The following is an 18,013-nucleotide window of genomic DNA, read 5'->3' as shown; positions in this document are numbered from 1 at the left end:
AAAGCAGTTCAATACAAACCTCCCTGATGAGATTAGCTCAGGAACACCAGAGAAAGGTTTTAATCTGATGCTGGCTTGACATCAATAAAAAAAAGATATCTTTTGCAGGGGTGAGAATGGGAGAGAGAATAAATCCAATGAAAATTGTAATGCACTGCTGGCTTCTTCTGCCTGCAGCTTAGAATTTTTCTGGTATGAGGCCAGAAAAGCTTTTCATGGAGTTTAAATAAAGATCCTATATGACAAACACACCCAAAACATGGGCTCTTCATTGCTGTGACTCAAGGGCAAAACCTGAGAAGAAAGATTTGTTCTCAAGTCTTTGGGGAATCTGGGCCTGGAGAAAATAAGAATGTTTATTTGCTTCTTTTATTAATGACAACCTTGGTGTGTTCACCCTGCTGACAAAAATTAGCAGTTAAGAAAACAGATGGTGACAGCCTGTAATTATATTAAAATAATGGTTACTAGAACATTGTAGACCAAAGCCAGCTATTTGTAACATTGAACTCTTCTCCCCCTACTACTATAGACTCTGGCAGGCAAGGGCAGTATGTCAGAATAGACAGGCATTCATACAGACACTGAAAGTACAGGCAAAGGTACAGACAACCCTTTAACATGTCTCTACACAGGCATACCCCTTCCGTACAACAGACCAATACTTCTACAGTATTAAAGCTTTTAAGCAGCCATTAAGCAGTATTTCTAGCTGTGCTGTGTGACCTTGGACAATTCAACTGCTCTGCTCCTCAGGTTCATCCTGCTGATGGAGGTGGAAAGTGGGATGAGGGGGAAGGAATTATATCTATATGCCTATCTGGCTAGTTTTATGGATACCTTTAAAGATACTCAATAGGAAAGCACGGTTTTATGACCTACACAGAACAGCCACATACCACCCAGTCTAGAAGCTTGTCAAGTGACAAGCAAATGCTTTGAAGTCAGAGGTCACAAAAGGAAGTTGTGATTAACAACATTATTATGTTGCAAGATAATGCTCTTTCCTCCCTTTTAACCCCTGACCAATGCCCAACTACCAAAGCAGGAATAGAAAGGGTGGAGTGAAATTTAAAGAGACAACTTTGTTTTCCAGAGGCTAAGTCTTGTCAAAACATATACCACTTTTTCCTTCAGACCTATCACACCCCAACCATGCTTTGCAGTTAGCTCAGGAATCCTCCAAGGCAAGCACAGGACCTCCGATTCTGAAGTCTTGGCGGTTTGAAGGAGGAGGGGGAGAAGAGAGAAAGCTAAGCAGTAATAGTGTATTGACTCAAATATAAGACAAGATTGTCCCCCGCAATCAGCATGCTGGGGGGGGGGGGTGCCCCTCGTCTTATAGTTGCATGCAAAGAGGAGGGGGGAGCAGGCAGCTGCTGTAGCTCTGACTCTGGCCCTGAGCCTGGGTAGGGGCCAGGATCAGACCCACAGAAGCTTCCTACCCCTCCAATTCCCCTCTGCAGCTTCTGCCCCCCCTCTCCCCCCAAACCCTTCCCTCCCCGTTGCTGTCAGGCACAGCTCAGCTCTGGCTTGGGCTGGGGTCTCTCCCAGGCACAGAGCACATGAAAACGCTTTCCTCCTGTCTGGCCAATCAGCAGCCCCTACACTGCTGCATGGCCAAGCAAGGACTGAGCTTCCACGTGCCGCACTCCAGGAAGGAGTAGCCCAAGCAGCATCTGACAGTAAAGGAGTGTGGGAAGGGAAGAGGCAGAGGCTGGGAAGTTGTGGGGGGGGGAAAAGCAGAAACTGGGGTGTTGGTGGGGGGAAGAGGGAGAGGCTGTGGGGAGCTGGGCATGGGTGGTGTGGAGGTGGTAGGAAGGCTGCAGTGGAAAAAAAAGTGGGTGGAGCAAAGGGCAGGGGACCACCCAACCCCTCCCGTCCCAGCCACTGCTTTCCCTGCTGTAGCAGTGGGAAGGGGAAGCGGTGGGGCAGAGAGGAAGAGTCAAGACACCCCTCTAATACTCAGATTCTGGAAAATTATACCAAGTTTATTAATTTTCTATACGTGGAAGCTAAGTATGAGGGGGGTTGTCTTATAGTCAGGGTCATCTTATACTTGAGTAAATATGGTATTAATAATACCCAGCTTGCTCAAAGGGAAACAAAAAGCTATGGCAAAGAGTATATGCCTCTTGCAATGAGCAATTTCTATTGAAAAGGTGGCTGCTCAGTCACCAGTCCTCTGAAGAACAACAAATTGATCAAAACTCTAGGCTCAGATTTAAGGCCTTCTGAAGTGCAATTAGGGATGGTGGTGATTGTGCAATCAGTTCTTGGATAGAAGCCACCTCTACAGCTCTGATATTCAAAAGAACAAAAGGGACCTTTTATCCAGTTTAAAGCTCATGAGAGCAGTTGGCAAGATCATCATCTAATCTTAACCCAGATATTAGATCAGTCTTAAACCAACTCTAAACCTCATCTGGATATGAAAGGTTGAATGCCTTAGCAGCTTGTTTTCACAGAAAAAAAAAAAAAGACTCCACCTAAATCTCTGTTGGCAACTCCCTCAATTTTAAAGCCCTATCTTATAATTAGGTAAGAAAACCATCTTCCATTTAGGAAAGAAAAAAAATAAAGGAGTTTCTAGTCCTCATCATTGTGAAGTAAATCTTGAAAACCCAACTCAAATGGACCCTTTAGGCTCAATAATCAAATATACAGAAGTCATTTAAGCACAAAAAACTTCCAGAAAGGCCTATAAGTATCTCAGGCAGACAAGGTTCCTTGGGTGAATTTGATATCTTTTATTAGACAGGAACCTTGTCTGCCTATGTCCTTAGACCAACACCACTACAACCTAAACCCCTGCAACATAAGTATCTCATGATTTTTAACATTTTTACCTTAACTAGCAGGTTAAAATTGACCCAAGTTGCCTCAAATAAGTCCCAGTTAAAAAAATAACTTTTTTCACTAGAATTCTGCTTCATATTAGATCATCTGGGAAGGCTACTTCAAGAACACAACTTAATGAAAAAGTCCCTTGGGGCAGACAACATTGCTAAGAAAATGTTCCAGTCTTACAATAAAATATATTTTCCTGTTGCAAGTGGCACAGAAGCAAAATTAAAAAAAAAGAAAAGAAAAGAATAAGAAACCTTGCAAAAATAAAGAAAAGCATTATAAAAGTTCGTTTTGGCACTCTCAGTACTGAGATCAACTCACACCCGCAACTGTAACCACAGGGATATTTATAGACACTAGAAAAATATGATTAGCAGGGACAAAAATATTAACAGAGAAAGGGAATAGGAAAAACAACAGCAAACATGCTGACAAAAAGCACCTCATCTGCCCTGTGCACTGGGCTTTTTTCAGCCTAGATCTGTTTATCCTAGAGTGGAATAAACTCAGCCACAGTCATCAAGACTAACTCATTCAAAGTAACATGGTAGCTTAAAACACCAGAAACTGCCTGAAGATCTCTGTAGTAGTCGTACCAGCACTGCTACCATGGATGAAAGTGTACTGATGGTAGAAATAATGTTAGGGCTGGTAACAGGAACGTAAATCTCATGTATCCCATCATAAGGAATGGCTTTATTAATACTTAATGGGGGAGATCATCTAAATCTTACCTACTTTAACTGGGGTGTTCTAATTTTCCAAATTATTTGTACAAAAGTATCTAGAAACCCCCTTCATGAAAGGGTCCTCACTGGACAAAGCAAGTCTCTATACCTCTCTAGTATTTCCCATCCACTATGTAGAAAACAATTTTCTTTCTCCTACAGCACAGAAAGAAACAAGGAAAGTATTACCCTTATAGGTGAACTTGTTTGATCATGCTGCAACCGAGAAAAATGTCCTTATACAGATGCTCCTAACTGTGGCAAAGATCCACAGTCAACAGAGCAAGCACAGGCAACCTTTTTCAGCTGAAGCCAGAATGACCCCACCCCGGGTTAGAGGCAAGTGGCTGGGCAGGCACCCTAGCACTCAGCCATTGCTGCTTGTCCCTGCAGGGGCACATGGTGAACACCCACAGCCAAAGCCTTCTGCCACCAAATGATGAAGAATTCCCGCATCCGTGGGTTGGATCCAGTCTGCAAGCCCCAGATCTAGAGTGCAGACACACCCTTAACTACAGTGGCAAGTTGCAAAAGATTTTTTTTCTCCCAATTTTTGCAAAGAAAGTGCCTCTGTCAGTGGTAAGGGATCAAGCTGGGCTCTTAGAGCTTTGCTAGGAAAGTTAAAAAATTAATCCAGGCTTGCTTATTTTGATAGCTGTGATGTTTGAAAGGTAAGGAAAGCTCCCTGCCTCTCTGCACCCCAGAGGCTCAAGAAGATGTCACCCATTTTACTTCTTTAATACATCACATCTTAGCTTGTCAAATCAGTCTCCTTCATGTAAAATTACACTTTCTATAGCAAACAGGTCTGCTATAGCCATTCATTATGTAGCAGCAGATTATTAGCAATGATCCCGGTTTTGTTTCCTGAGGAAAAATATGCATTTTCCCTCTTAAAGGAGAAAAATGCAGATTTTCCCTTTTAAAGCCGAAAACTACAGGTTTCCCCTTCTCCACCGGCTGGCAGAGTTCCAGCCTGCAAGAAGCTGCTTGCAAAAAGGGCACAAAACCCTAAGCCCTGTCCAGAGCGGGAGGTGAAGTGGGCACGGCCTGAGAATCTGAGACCAGCCACTGCTGGCTCATGCTCACTTTGCCTCCTGCAGCCCTTGGGGTAAACAAGGCCTGGGGACAACTGGGGGCCCTCTCTGACAGGGCTGGGGTGGCAGAGGGCTGAGCACGAGGGGGCTAGCAATTTCCTGGTTCCTGTACAGCCCCTAGGCCTGATTTTGCAGGGTCTGGGGCCCACTGATTGGCAGGGCAAGTGGGATGAAGGAGGGGAGGGACAGGAGGGGAAGTGGGAAGGGGACGCAGCAGGGTTCCATCTAGGGGGTCAGCTAGAGTCTTCCCCAGCTGCCTTTTAGCCCCCACCAAGCAGGGACCAATGTTGCCTGCCTGCTGCCCCCATCCAAGTGCAGGTTCCCAGTGAAGAACTTGCAATAAGCAAGGATTCACACTCAGAGGATGACCAATTAATTCTCCCAACTGCCAGGGAGGGAAGACTACCATCATCCCTACCTTATGAGACATGATGAATTAAGGAATTTCTCAAAGCTGCAAAGGAATCTATATCAAAGTAAAGATAAGAACCTAAAACAGTAGTGGACAAAATACAGCCCGTGGGCTGGATTTGGCCTGCAAACTGATTACGTCTGGCATGCAGGTCAGCAGCTGCAAAATCATAAGATCCAGCCCATAGGGAGCTGGCAGCTCCAGCTGCGGCATAGTGATGGCAGGCGGGCACATCCCAGCCCCATCCACAGCTGCCCCGCACACCAAAAGCAGCGCTGGGTACACACTTGCATGAGCTGTGGATGCTGTCTGCAAGTTCCTGCCGGGGACTAGGGTGACTGCCTGGGATCACAATTGACACAGCATTGTTACCCGCAGACCAAGGAGGACACCCTGATCCCCAGTAGGAACCAGCTGCCTGCATCCGCAGCTGATGCCAGTGCCCGCTTGGTGCTACTTCCAACACACAGGCTGGCAGCTGGTGTAAGCTGCGGGACAATGCTGGAGGTGCAGGACAGTGGGGGGGGAGGGAAGGTGGAAAGAGAGGTGGTCCTGCCCATGATGAGCAGCAAAAGCAGGACACAGCAGCAGGCGCACACACTGCTTCCAGGGCCCTTCTGGCTGTAGCTGCCCAGAGCCTGTGCTGGGGGCTCCTGCCCACTGCTGCCACACCGCACCACCTCCAGGCTGCCTCAGGCCCATGGGGTGGTGGCACTGGCAGTGGGGAAGAATCACAGGGCAGCCCCAACCAAAATGGCCCTAAAAGCTTGTTGAATGAGCTTTAGTTAAAGCACCCCCACGCCATTTTTTAAGCATGGGGATGCTAATACATAAGATGCTGCAGCACGGTAATTACCATGCTCCTGCAGACTCGATTAATCAAGCCTACTCTGACGTGCTATGGTACATCGGAGCAGCATCACTGCTTGTGTACAGGCGCCCTTAGAGACTAATTCAGAGAGACCTACAAGGTACCACTGTGTCCTGCCTTCTGCCTGACTTCAGACTAACACTTCTAACTACCTTTCTCCATCCTAGAGTTAAAGGAGTGCTACTTCTCTATGGTGTGTGAAAATAAGCTTTATCAGTTATACGGATACAACTCCATTACCGCTGAAGTTTTTACAAGTATGCATATCTTTGATAATGAAGCAAATGTATGTCACAACTTTGTTGATCAACACAGTTAGCTTAGGTGTAGACCAGGCCTCACAATCCTAAAATAAACTTCCATATGAGGACCCCACATATAAAAAGACAATTCAGTTGCATAAAGAGCACTTAATCATGCTCCAATTTTCATTTAAAACAACTGTTTCTCACTCAGAAGTGATGAAATGCAGCAACATCACCCCAAGCTCACAGACTGTTCAGAAAGCCGGGATCCCTTTAATCTCATTTGTGATACTGCTCTGAACCCCATCAAGGATAGTTTGAAATGCCAACACTTAATTATTTCACTGCTGACCTTTTTCTCCATCAGAGTGGAATGTAGATACAAGAGAAGGAGTTAATAGGGCAGGAACTAGCAACCAGGATTTTTTGGGAAAGATGGAGAAAATGAGGAGTTTAAACCCTACAAGTCCTGCCCACCCTTAGCCCACCCCAAAGGGGGAGAAAGGAGAGAGACGGCTCCTCCACAGTACCAAAGAACTTCCTTTTTCACCTGGTTGCCAAACACCCAAAAGCAAGTACTCTCCAACCCTCCAGGGGGACCACAACAACTGAATTTGATGACAAAACAAATTAGATATGCCGGACTGATTATACCTAGAGACCTACCTAAATCACTGCGAGACAAAGGGTTTTTCACAGCCCCCTCATGGTGCGCAGAGCCAAATTTTGCAAGCATTTCACTGCAGCCCTGATTTCAGTGATTGGCAGAGAGGACCCGGGGGGGGGGGGGGGGGGGGGGGGGACACGGGACAAGGGGGTGGCCATCATCTTGATTGCTGCTGGCTGCCCTGCCTCACAGCCCTGACTGGCAGAGCGGCCCTGGAGGGGGGAGAAGGAATGAGGGGGTGTCCACTATCTTGTCTGCTGCCCTTAGTGCTGCCCCACCAGCCAGTGCCTTCTCTTCCAAGCAGTGAGGACCACTGGGGAGCCAACACTTAAGAAAAATAAAGGTGGGGCTTTTTGTTGATTTTATGGATTTTGCAGACAATCCTGGATTTTGTGGCTTCTGTGAAATCCATGAAACTGCAAATTAAGTAGGTCCCTGATTTTACCATATTAGGATACAGCAAACAGCAAAGCGGGAAGGGCAGAAAGAGATAGGGATTCAGGAGGCGGGGGTTAGGGCTGGAAAGCAAGAGGCAGAGCCGAATATTTCTGGACATCTCCCCATATAAATTAAATCCAGCCTACTCCACAGGACATAGGACTTTGTGCATGCTCATGCAAGAGACAGATTAGGCGCTCTATGTGACAGACACAAAAATATCACTCCCCCCCTCCAATAAATCAGACACAAATTCCAGAAGCAGTGTGCAAAGCAACAGCACATTACAGAGATTATTTATTTGAGCCATTAACGCTTTGAGAGAGACTCTCGTAGGGGTCGATACTGACAGATGTGAACCTGCTAAAACATGCTTCCACAAGACCTAAAATAAACTGTTGCATAAGTTACCTTCATTAATAAACTCTGAAAACCTCTTGCAATAGAAAATGTGTTGGAGTACCAGAGTATTACCAACCCTTCATAAAACTACCTCCAAAGGGGCAACTTAAAACATTATAATCTAAATAAGTTTGATATCACTATATCTGCCTTGCTTAGAGGCAGTTTCCCCCCTAGTATCATCAGTTACATCACTATAAAAGGGGTCTTAACCGTCTTTAACTAGAATAGCTATTTCCAGAAGGGTTCAACTGGTCTAGCATCTGCAAAGGGCGTTTTATTGCTTTAAGCTATCTTGGTATACTGGTAATTAAAGTGTTACATCTTGTGGATTTAGACACGGCCTTACTTGCCTGAGGACTACGCCTGCATCTCAGACAGACATTTGTCATCTGTTAGTTATAAAACAAATGTTACGACTGATGTTTTTTTTCTTTTTAAAAGAGACATACCAAGTCTCTCCAGGAAGTTCCTGAGATGCCAGGACAGCGGTCTGCCTTGTCATATAATGCCCTGGCTAAAGTTTAGATATGTGTTCCCTCTAAAACAATAAGATCAAAATTGTCTTTTAAATGAAATCTATATTGCTTCCAAAGAGAATGTTAGAAATAAACCTATATTGGAAAAGAAGGGAAAAATGCAGATTGGATGGCTCAGGGAGGAAGAAACAAGACCTTCCAACTCCTGCTTATGGATTCAGCCCTGTTTGGTTGTGATGGGATGGAGTTACAAACAAAGCACAGTGTTGTGGCCTCACATGAATGAGTGGTGGGGGGCTTCTGTCCAATTCCCATAAGGTAAGTGCCCATCAAAAAGCCATTTGCAGTACTTGGGCCCTGGTCTAGCATCTCAGTATCAGGGAAGTCAGAGATAGGAACAGTGAACTTCCCCCAGATCCTGACCACAGTGGGAAGTAGGTTGTTGGGTGGGGTTTCAGTTAAGTTCACTGTCCATGTTATGTGTAAACAGAAAAATCCAATCAAAGCAGCTTTCAGCCTAGCAATTTCCCAAGCTCTAAAATGCACTTGTTTTAAAAAAGCCAACTATTTCATGTTCATAATGTTTTAGCATCAGACAGGTGAGGATGAGGAAAAAACCCCATGAAAAACAAGAGTTCCTCTTGCTGCCTCCCAGGCTCCGATCTCCACCCCCAAAGCTGGTTTTATTTCTCTATCCTGATATCTATCACCTGGCTGAAGGGGAATTGAGAACACCCATTAACTCATGGATCTCTTTAAAGGTAAGAGAGGAATCAAACCTCAAGAGTTAAGTCACATGTCATCTACTCTTGCTTACACTCTACTCATTTACATCACACTGTAGTTGCAAGTAGTAAGCATGTTACATTTGTGAGTGAATATTTTTACAAGCATAGTGTAAATGTAACAGCTATTCCTGAAGAGCTCCCAACGCCTCCATTAGTCTGCTACAGAACTGGAAAGCAGATTCCTCTTACATATGCATTCCTCTGCCTCTCCCCATTCACAACCTCCTAATGCATGGCTTCTGTGTCTGTTCTCTGCTGTTCAGTGTGGTTTGCATAAAGGTCAGAAGACCAAGTAAAACAATCCTGTGTCCTTCCCACAATCACTTAAAGAAGCAAAAATCAGAAAAGAATCATTACAATAAAAGCAAAAAAACCCAAACCCAGTAAGTTTCAAATCAAAGCCAGGGATCTGGATATCCAGTACTTTGGATCTCAAATGAATTACTTAGATCCCATTAATAGCAAACAGAAATACAAGCAAACAACAAAATGACTGTCAAGTAACTTAACTCCTACACAAGCTAAAAAAGTAATACACAGGCTCCTATATATGATCATGCCCAGAAAGTACAAAATCAACATTAACTGAGGAACTCAATGAAATATTCAGTTAATATGCAGGACCTGGCACAGTGCACACTTTATTTAAAAATACTGTATTCTAGTCCTTGCTGGGTGACACCTAATTTTGGCAAAAGAGAATGATGTTTGGAGCTAAATTCAGTATTAGAAGCCACTTTGAAGTATCAGTTGAGAAGTACAATGGGACACGTGTCCCAAAGAGGTTTGGAAACATGTCTGAGTTAACAACAAAACTTAAATCAACCTTTTTTTTTTTTTCCTCTTCCTGGCCTGCAGGCTTTTATACAACTTTGAGCCCAAACTTAGCAGGCCTCAAGCAAGGTCCTCCACCTGCTCTGGTCATATAGTGAGGATACACACTGAGCTCACAAACACCTACCCTTTATCTGATATATTAGAGTCATCAAAGCAAACAATTCTGTGGCATCATGTCAGACAGATGGTCTCAGGAACACTAAAATGAGCAACAGCTTCAAATGGTTCAATCCTAACAAAAAAAGATTGGGGTGGGGGTGGGGAAAGGGCTTAAAACAAGCAAAGCAGCTTATAATCAGCCTATTTCATAGAACAGTCGAGAAGAAGCAGACTTCACTCTGCAGTGAACTGAAGCAAGAGCTTATCGAGGCTTTGACAACCAGCAAAGATGGGCAGCATCTACTTGGCTTAGTTCAAATTATATGAATTGTTCCACTATAGCCTGCAAAACAACCTTCTCAGCAACAAAATAAGACAGAACGGCCCATCTTGGTTCCTGGCAGTCTGGCAAAACCTTAAAGTTTCTCATCCCATCACCAGGTTCCCTCTACAATTTACCTGGTAGCCCAAAGCATTAGGAACCACACTTAGCTCTAGCAAAAACAGGCACAACTGTCCTTGTTGTCAACAAAGTAAAGTCCTGCTCATATCAACACTGAGCTTGATGCTACAAACCATGAAAATTCCTAAATTCTTGAGGTTACATATTACACATCATAGGATACAAATACGGAGGCCAAGATTTGCCTTAGATGTTTGCATTGCTACAATATTTTGACATGTTTTCTTCCTTCCAAAGAGAAGTTGGAGGACAACACTATTTTGTGGAATTTTTAGCATTTAAATGTGGGTACCCTACTAGGAATGACTGGTACTGATAATCAACTTGGTAAGAAGTGTCAGAACTACTACTGTCAGTGAAAAGTCCCCATCTTCCGAAGTGGCATGCAATGAAGTCGGGTGACTACCATCAGAATTATTACCTGAAATGTGGGCACTAACTCCCCCTTCCAGAGGACATTACAGCTGGTCTATAGGAACGCATTTAAGCAGAACATGAACTATAGTGTCTTTAAACAAGAGTCCAATAAATCTAGTATTTCTGCAAGCGAATTTCAGGTCACCCTCCCAATTTAGACATTGCTCTAAACAACAGGACCTGGCCATTTTTTTCAACCCAGCATCTGAAAATTAAAAGTAGTGGTTTGCCTCCATGAGTCACACTGCTAAGCACTTGAGATCAAGCTTGACTGTTAGAAACCCAAGACTGGAAAGGGCCTTTTGGGCCACAGAGTCTAGTCCCCTTGCATTTATAGGCGATCCTACCGTGAAGGAGTTCCCCCCAAATCACCACGTCAAACCTTCTCACACAATGACAAGGAACAGTGTCAGAAAGAGACACTGAAATATTTTGGAGAATTAACTCAGGAGAAATAGATAAGAGAGCAGAACAATGATATTTAAATATCTGCCTGTGGAATCAAAAGCAAGCGTGTTAATAAGTGTTTACATGGGACAAGTTTAAGGGGGAAGGAAACTGCAGTACTGGCAAGTCAGGCAGACAGGGCTTCTTTTTCCACATCGGAGAGGCTCATTCAGTGCTCAAGGATAAGCAAGTACAGCTTCTCCCGGCCTCATTTTCCCCAGCCGATGCCAGGAAAATGTTCCCTTAACACACTCAACTGAGGGGTTAAGGCAAGGTCCTAGACCTTAAATTCAAACCCCTCATTTCCCGCACAGACAGACCAGGCTAACCCCAAGAGACTCGGCTGACCCAAGGCAACTTCCCAGACCTTAAATTCACAACTTTCTTGACCTTAAATGCTGGAGGCTGCAACGGAGAAAGGAAGCGTGGAAACAGCACTAGTCGTACCAGCCCGCTCCCTGCCCCGGCTCGCTACAGGAGACCGCGCAAAACAGACCCACGGTTTGAACCATCATCTGGCCAGTCTTGTTTCGGGGGGGGGCTACAGCCTGAGGAGACGGACTGCGGGTTTGGCTACGAACTGGAGGAGAAAGGGGCAAGGGCCATCAGGTTCAGTCTCAACGCCAGGGACTTACAGGACAGGGGGACGCAAGGAGATCGGTAGGTAGATCAATGTAAGGATACAGGTAAGTCACAGAGCTACGTAGATCCGTGGTACAGGGGCGGGTAAACATACGGATACAGGTGGGTACAAACGATGCAGGGCTCGAGGCAGGCGGACAGACAGGGACACAGGTGGACAGACAGGTCTGGGAAGGTCGCAGCACAGGCTGAGCGGAGCCCCGCACACAAAGGCGGCCACAGCCGCTACCAGCGCCCCCGAGCGGGCCGGGCCGGGCCGGGCCGGGACCTGCGACCTCCCCCTCCCGGCCCAGGCCGCGCTTATGGCAGCGCCCACCCGGCTCCGCGCCCGGCCCGGCCCGCACTCACCCGCCCGGGGGGGCCGCAGCGCCGCGCCAGGGGGAGGCCGGGGCCCGCCATTGTCCGCCGCCGGCGCCCGCGGAGCAACCGCCCGCCTGGCCCGGCCCGGCCCGCGCCGCCGCCGCCGCCGTCACACACGCACACGCGCCGTCACACGCGCGGGGCGGGGCCAGTGCGACTGACGGGCCGTGCAGCCAATCCGCGCCCGGGGCGGGGCCGCAGCCCTCCCACGGGCCGGGACACACCCGCGTGCGCGCACACACGGGCAAGTGCGGACACGTGCGCACGCACACACACACATACACAAGCAGGCACACACAAGCACAGACTCACATAGACACGTGTGCACATACAAGACACAAGCACAGGCGTGCGCACACAAACACGGACACACATGCGCACACACACAAGCAGTCGCGTACACAAACACGTAGACACACAAGCACAGACACACACAAACATCGACACAGACACGCACACACGAGCACAGACACACGTAGAGGCGCACACACATCAGGCTCCGCGCTGCCCCCAAGGGAGGCGCCAGGACTGCGGCCCAGCGGCAGGGGCGGGTTTAACCCCCTGCTCTCGCCCCCTTGAACCCGGGTGCAGAATTACCCCAACACTTGAGCCCTGCCCCCGGGTGCTACTGAAGGAGATGAAGCTGCCCCACCCGCCACAGCGGCTCCAGGCCGGGCTCGGGAGCGTTTCACAGGCTGCGCCCGGTGCTGCCTCTGACCCAAACCAGCCCCCAAGGCGACCCACGAGGTTGTGTCCCCCACGGATGCCCCAAACCCTCCCGCGGGGCTGCCGGGGCGCGGTGGCAATCAGCACTCCTCTGTGCTGCCTGGTTGCTCAGGTGGAGATTTTGACAGAGAGGGCTCAGGGTTGAGCAGCAGGTAGAGGCAGGCAACGACGGAGCCAGGACCCCTCGTCTCCATTCCTGACTGTGCCTGAGTCATGGTACGACCTGACACAAACCGTGTCACTTCACTTTCTCCAGACACTACCTACTTCAAGTGGCTGCTGTAAGGTTAATTTAATGAATGCTCCTACCATAGTTTGAGCTCCTTTCATGAAGGATGCTGTGCAACAAGTACAACGCATGTTTAGTAGTAGTAGTAGTATCGTTGTTACTATTATTCTAGAATCACAGAATCATAAAAAATTGGGGTTGGAAGGGACCTCAGGGGATCACATCTAGTCCAAACCCTAGCTCCTTGTTCTGTCATCTGTCACCACTGAGAACAGTCTAGCTCCATCCTCTTTCGAACCCCACTTCAGGTAGTTGAAGGCTGCTATTAAATCCCCTCTCAGTCTCCTGTAGAATATACTAAATACACTCAGTTCCCTCAGTCTTTCCTCAGAAGTCATATCCCCCAGCCCCCTCACCATTTATTGCTCTCTGCTGGACTCTCTCCAATTTGTCTACATCCTTTCTATAGTGGGGGTCAAAACTGAACACAGTACTCCGGATGTGTCCTCACCAGTGCTGAATAATCACTTCCCTTGACCTACTGGCAACACTGCTACCAATGCAGCCTGGTATGCCATTAGCCTTCTTGGCAACGGGGGTACATACACTCTTTCCTCATATTCAGCTTATTGTCCACTGTAACCCTTTTCTGCAGAGCTGCTGCCTATCCAGTCAGCCCCCAGCCTGTACCAGCACATGGGATTGTTCTGTGCTAAGTGCAGGACTTTGCATTGACCTTGTTGAACCTATTGTTAACAACAATAATAATAATTACCAGATTTCTTTGGATTCTTTAATGTACAAAGATCCAGCCCAGTAAATATCTCTTCATTTACTTAACTTTACTACCACGAGCACTCTTGTTGATCTGCTTATTCAGCAGAGTTAAGCAAATGCTGGTACAATCACAGCCCAAGGCGGAGGGGGTCTTCTGGATTGGGTCTGTGTTTTCATGTACAGCACCTAGCACAATGGGGGCCTTGGTCTTGACTGCTGCCTCTTGGTACTGTTACAATACAAAGCAGATTTCAAAGCAGATAGGATGTTGGATTTGAATTTTCCTCTGACAGACAAGAAGACTACATAAACTGTTATTTATCTTCTAAGAAAGATGAATGGCTGTCTCCAGGATCTGGACAAGTACATAAGGATTTGATATCAAATGTATCATATGGTTATTGGTTAACATATTAGTTCTACGGACTCACTGTGGTCATTTAGTTGTCATCAGTGAATGAACCCTGAACTTCTGGTACCCGAGGTACAAGCTACTGGTAACTAAAGGAGGTAGTATGCTGCCTTAAGTCTGTTCATGAGAGAGTGGTAGCTTCTGAGGCCAACCACTGGGAGGGAAATATATATTGCACTGCCTAACTTTATGTTGCCATATCCACCTATAAGTGCCAAGCAACTGTTATCAGCCTGCTGCTTACTAGTTATAAGAAACCCAACATTGCCTCAGATGTGCAAGCCCAGTCTTCGGTTGCCTGAAGAAACAGGTGTTTGAAGATCACAGCACCAGATCTGAAACCAAGCTCGTGGTTTATCAGGTAGTCATGATCTCCACCTTGCTGTACAGATCTGAGACATGGACAATGTACAGGAGCCATCTAAAGTTATTAGAGAAGTACCATCAACATTACCTGTGGAGACACACCAACATTTGTATCCTCCTGCAAGCAAATACCAGGGGTACTGAGGCAACGAACATCTGACACCAACTTTGCTGGGCTGGGCATGTCATCTGGATGTCCGACTCTTGAAGCAAGTTTTATTCTCCTAGTTCAGCCAAGGTGTAAGCTTAAGAGGAGCGTAGAGAAAGTGCTTCAGGGACATCCTCAAAGGCCAACTAAAAACATGCAACACTGATATCAACTTGTGGGAGAATATCGCCTAGGACCACCGCAAACGGAGGAAGAGTCTGCTGCAAGGATCTCAGTACTTCAAAACCTCACAACAACAGCAGGAGATGAAAAAGCGGGAATGGCAGAAACAGCGTGTCACAGACCAAAGCAAGGATCCAGCACTATTCACCCTACACAGAAACACGTGTCCAAGCTGCGGTAGAGTCTGTAAATCCTAGACAGGACTCATCAGCCATCTTTGGGCACACAGATAAGACAGCTATGGAAGATAGTCAGCCTCAACTGCGAGGGATTGCCAAAGAAGACTAGTTATAAGTAGTAAGGGCTTGGATATTTGGTCTTGACAGTCTTTGTGTCTTCGGTTTAATACATTTGAGAGATCTTAGGTCAACAGATAACATTCTGGTCCTCTAGTCTGACATCCTATGTAACACAGGCCATAGTGCATTACCAGTACTTTCTGAGTGATCTCATCTTGAACTAAGGCTTCAAGTGATGGAGAATCCACATTTCTAAATAAGTTGTTGCTGCAGTGCCTAATCACCCTCATGGTGAAGAAATTGCACCTTATTGTTAGTCTGAATTTGTCTGGTTTCAGTTCTAACTTTTGGAGCTTGTTAGGGTATGTCTTTTTCTACTAGATTAAAGAGCAGTTTGCTGTCAGAAATCTCTTCCCCATATAGGTACCTGTATGATCAAGTCACCTCTTAACTTTCTCTTGGATAAACTAAATAAATTAAGCTGCTTTCTGATCTCACTGGGCACGTCTACATGTTCATTAATGTGCCATAATTATGACACATTCAGTTTAGTAGCTGTAATAACAGATACTAAACTTAATGCACTGTAATTGGCACTACTGCGCAGTAGCGCAAATGAACACTTATTTGTGATGTTTATGTGCATTAGACTAAGTTTACTGAGCATTAGCATAATTTTTGCTAGCCATGCTAATGCACAGTAAGTAGAATTAGTCTAATGCGCATTAAGTGTCTAATGTAGATGCACCTACTGTCAGGCAGGTTTTCCAGATTTTGCATTGTTCTTGTAACTCATTTTAGAACCCTTTCCATTTTTTCAATATCTTTTTTGGAAGTGAAAACACTAAGGCTAGACACACTGTTCCAACAGTAATTTAATTAATGCCATATACAGAAATAATTATGATTTTCTCTACTCCCATGCTTATATATCCCAGGATCACTTTAGGCCTGTTAGCTACAACACTACAATGGGAGAATGTCTTCAACTGATGAGGTTTCAATGTGGAATAGTCTCATTAGGGGCATAGTACCAGCCTCATCCTTTGGGATGTTTAAAACAAAACACCAAGAAATACAAGCAGCAATCCTGCTTAGGACGCTGAAGTATGAACTACCTAGAGAAAGTCTGACAGATTCTATCTCTAACTTTTTTGGTAAGCAACAATCCTTAGCCCTTCCTGATTGGTGTACTTCCTGCTTCTAAATGGGAATCTTGTAATCACAAGAATAAGTGTCTTAGGCTTTCAGAGTACCGATCTCCACCTCATTTGGAAAGTAAGATTCAAAACATGTCTCTGTGGTCAAACACACCAGGTCAAGCTGGCAGGAAAGCAGAATGCAGTCATTCCTGTGGTGTGCCTGCATCTCTACCCACTTGTTCCACAGCCAGTGAAAGACCAGATTTTAATATCAGACACGTCATATTTTACATCATCCCTGCTGTTGAAAAGTCCTCTGTGTGGCTTTCTTCCATCAGTACAATACTAGATTTTTTTACATAGTGAGTTGCATCCTGTAGGGGTACTTCAGGGAGCCACAGTGTTGCCAGCTCTTATTTTATCACAATTCCTATACTACCTGGTGTCTCTCTTACAACTCCTGAAATCAAGTGATTGTATGAGTATCACAGCTTTAACCTCTTTTTTAAAGGTTTATTTCTAGCCATTGTGGAACATTTAAAAACTACGAATCCTAATAACTCAAGACCAGAAAGCAAACATCATTTTTTGAAGGTGGGGTTTAGGGTGGAGGTGGGGAAGTGGGGCAGGACAGTCTACTGACTCATGAGCTTTGAATATTGAGCAACTGTAGCCATCTGATTGTTCAGAGACTTACAAGCATTTACTTGTGCACAAGTGACATGTTAAAATTGGCATTATCCTTGTCATTAGTCTCAGTAGAGAGGTCAAATATTGATTGCTCTGTAGATGCTGAACTCTCCTTGGAAACCTCGAATTGGTCTCCAGCTCATGGCTATGGTACAGTAACGGGAATTATGAATGGCTACTGCCTGTGTTGTATAGCTCTTGCACCCACCTTAGCAAATTCATGAAACTGCCCCCCATTTATGCTTGCATAGGACCAAAACCTATACCTCAAGGCTAGGAGTGGCCCATCTGCTGACAATTGCTATGATCCACTTAAGCAGTCAATATACGTGACTTAAGCAGTCACAATATAACGTGAGACAAAAACCCAAACATGGAAAATTATTTCTGAAGGAAAATTAAAATTCTGTAAAAACTGCTTTAGTCAATGAAAATGGACTTCACAACTTCTGTTTCATGATTATTTCTCAAGTAAATAATTTTCACCAATACATTTTCTATGGGACCTGAAAGTAGTTTGGGGATGGAAGAAGGGTACATCACCCATCATTAATAGTTACTGTTTGGAAAAAAAGGACAGACCAGTAATTAGGGCCCCAGCTGCAAGTTCAGGGACCTAGACTCAGATCTCTGTTTTGACACAGACCTTGTGTGAAATTTTGAGCTATACGCTGGATTTTTCTGGGTCTTTTTGCACTGTGTGCCCAGCTCTTCTGGGAAAGGTCAGCCTTAAGCATACATCCTGCTCCACACACCCACTTCTGCTTTCACATGCCAAACCTGAAATGAAGCAATAAAGTCCTTCCAAGGCACTCCTCTTGAGATATCTGCCTCTGGTGTGCTCAAGGACACTGTAGGG

General features: G+C 45.6%; 1 protein-coding gene across 2 annotated transcripts in view; it reads right to left on the bottom strand.

Annotated features, from left to right (window-relative positions):
* AMER1 (APC membrane recruitment protein 1) overlaps positions 1 to 12,332 on the bottom strand; it is an 85,614-nt gene extending 73,282 nt beyond the window's left edge. For both annotated transcript variants that reach the window (XR_009463987.1, XM_059732785.1), the window contains exon 1: positions 12,231 to 12,332. The gene's annotated coding sequence lies outside the window, so the exon portion shown is untranslated. The remainder of the gene's footprint in view (positions 1 to 12,230) is intronic.
* Positions 12,333 to 18,013: the final 5,681 nt, after the last annotated feature.

Source organism: Alligator mississippiensis, chromosome 8, assembly GCF_030867095.1.
Source record: "Alligator mississippiensis isolate rAllMis1 chromosome 8, rAllMis1, whole genome shotgun sequence".
NCBI lineage: Eukaryota > Metazoa > Chordata > Crocodylia > Alligatoridae > Alligator > Alligator mississippiensis.
Note: the sequence above shows the minus strand (reverse complement) of the source record. Positions and strands in the feature narration are given on the sequence as shown.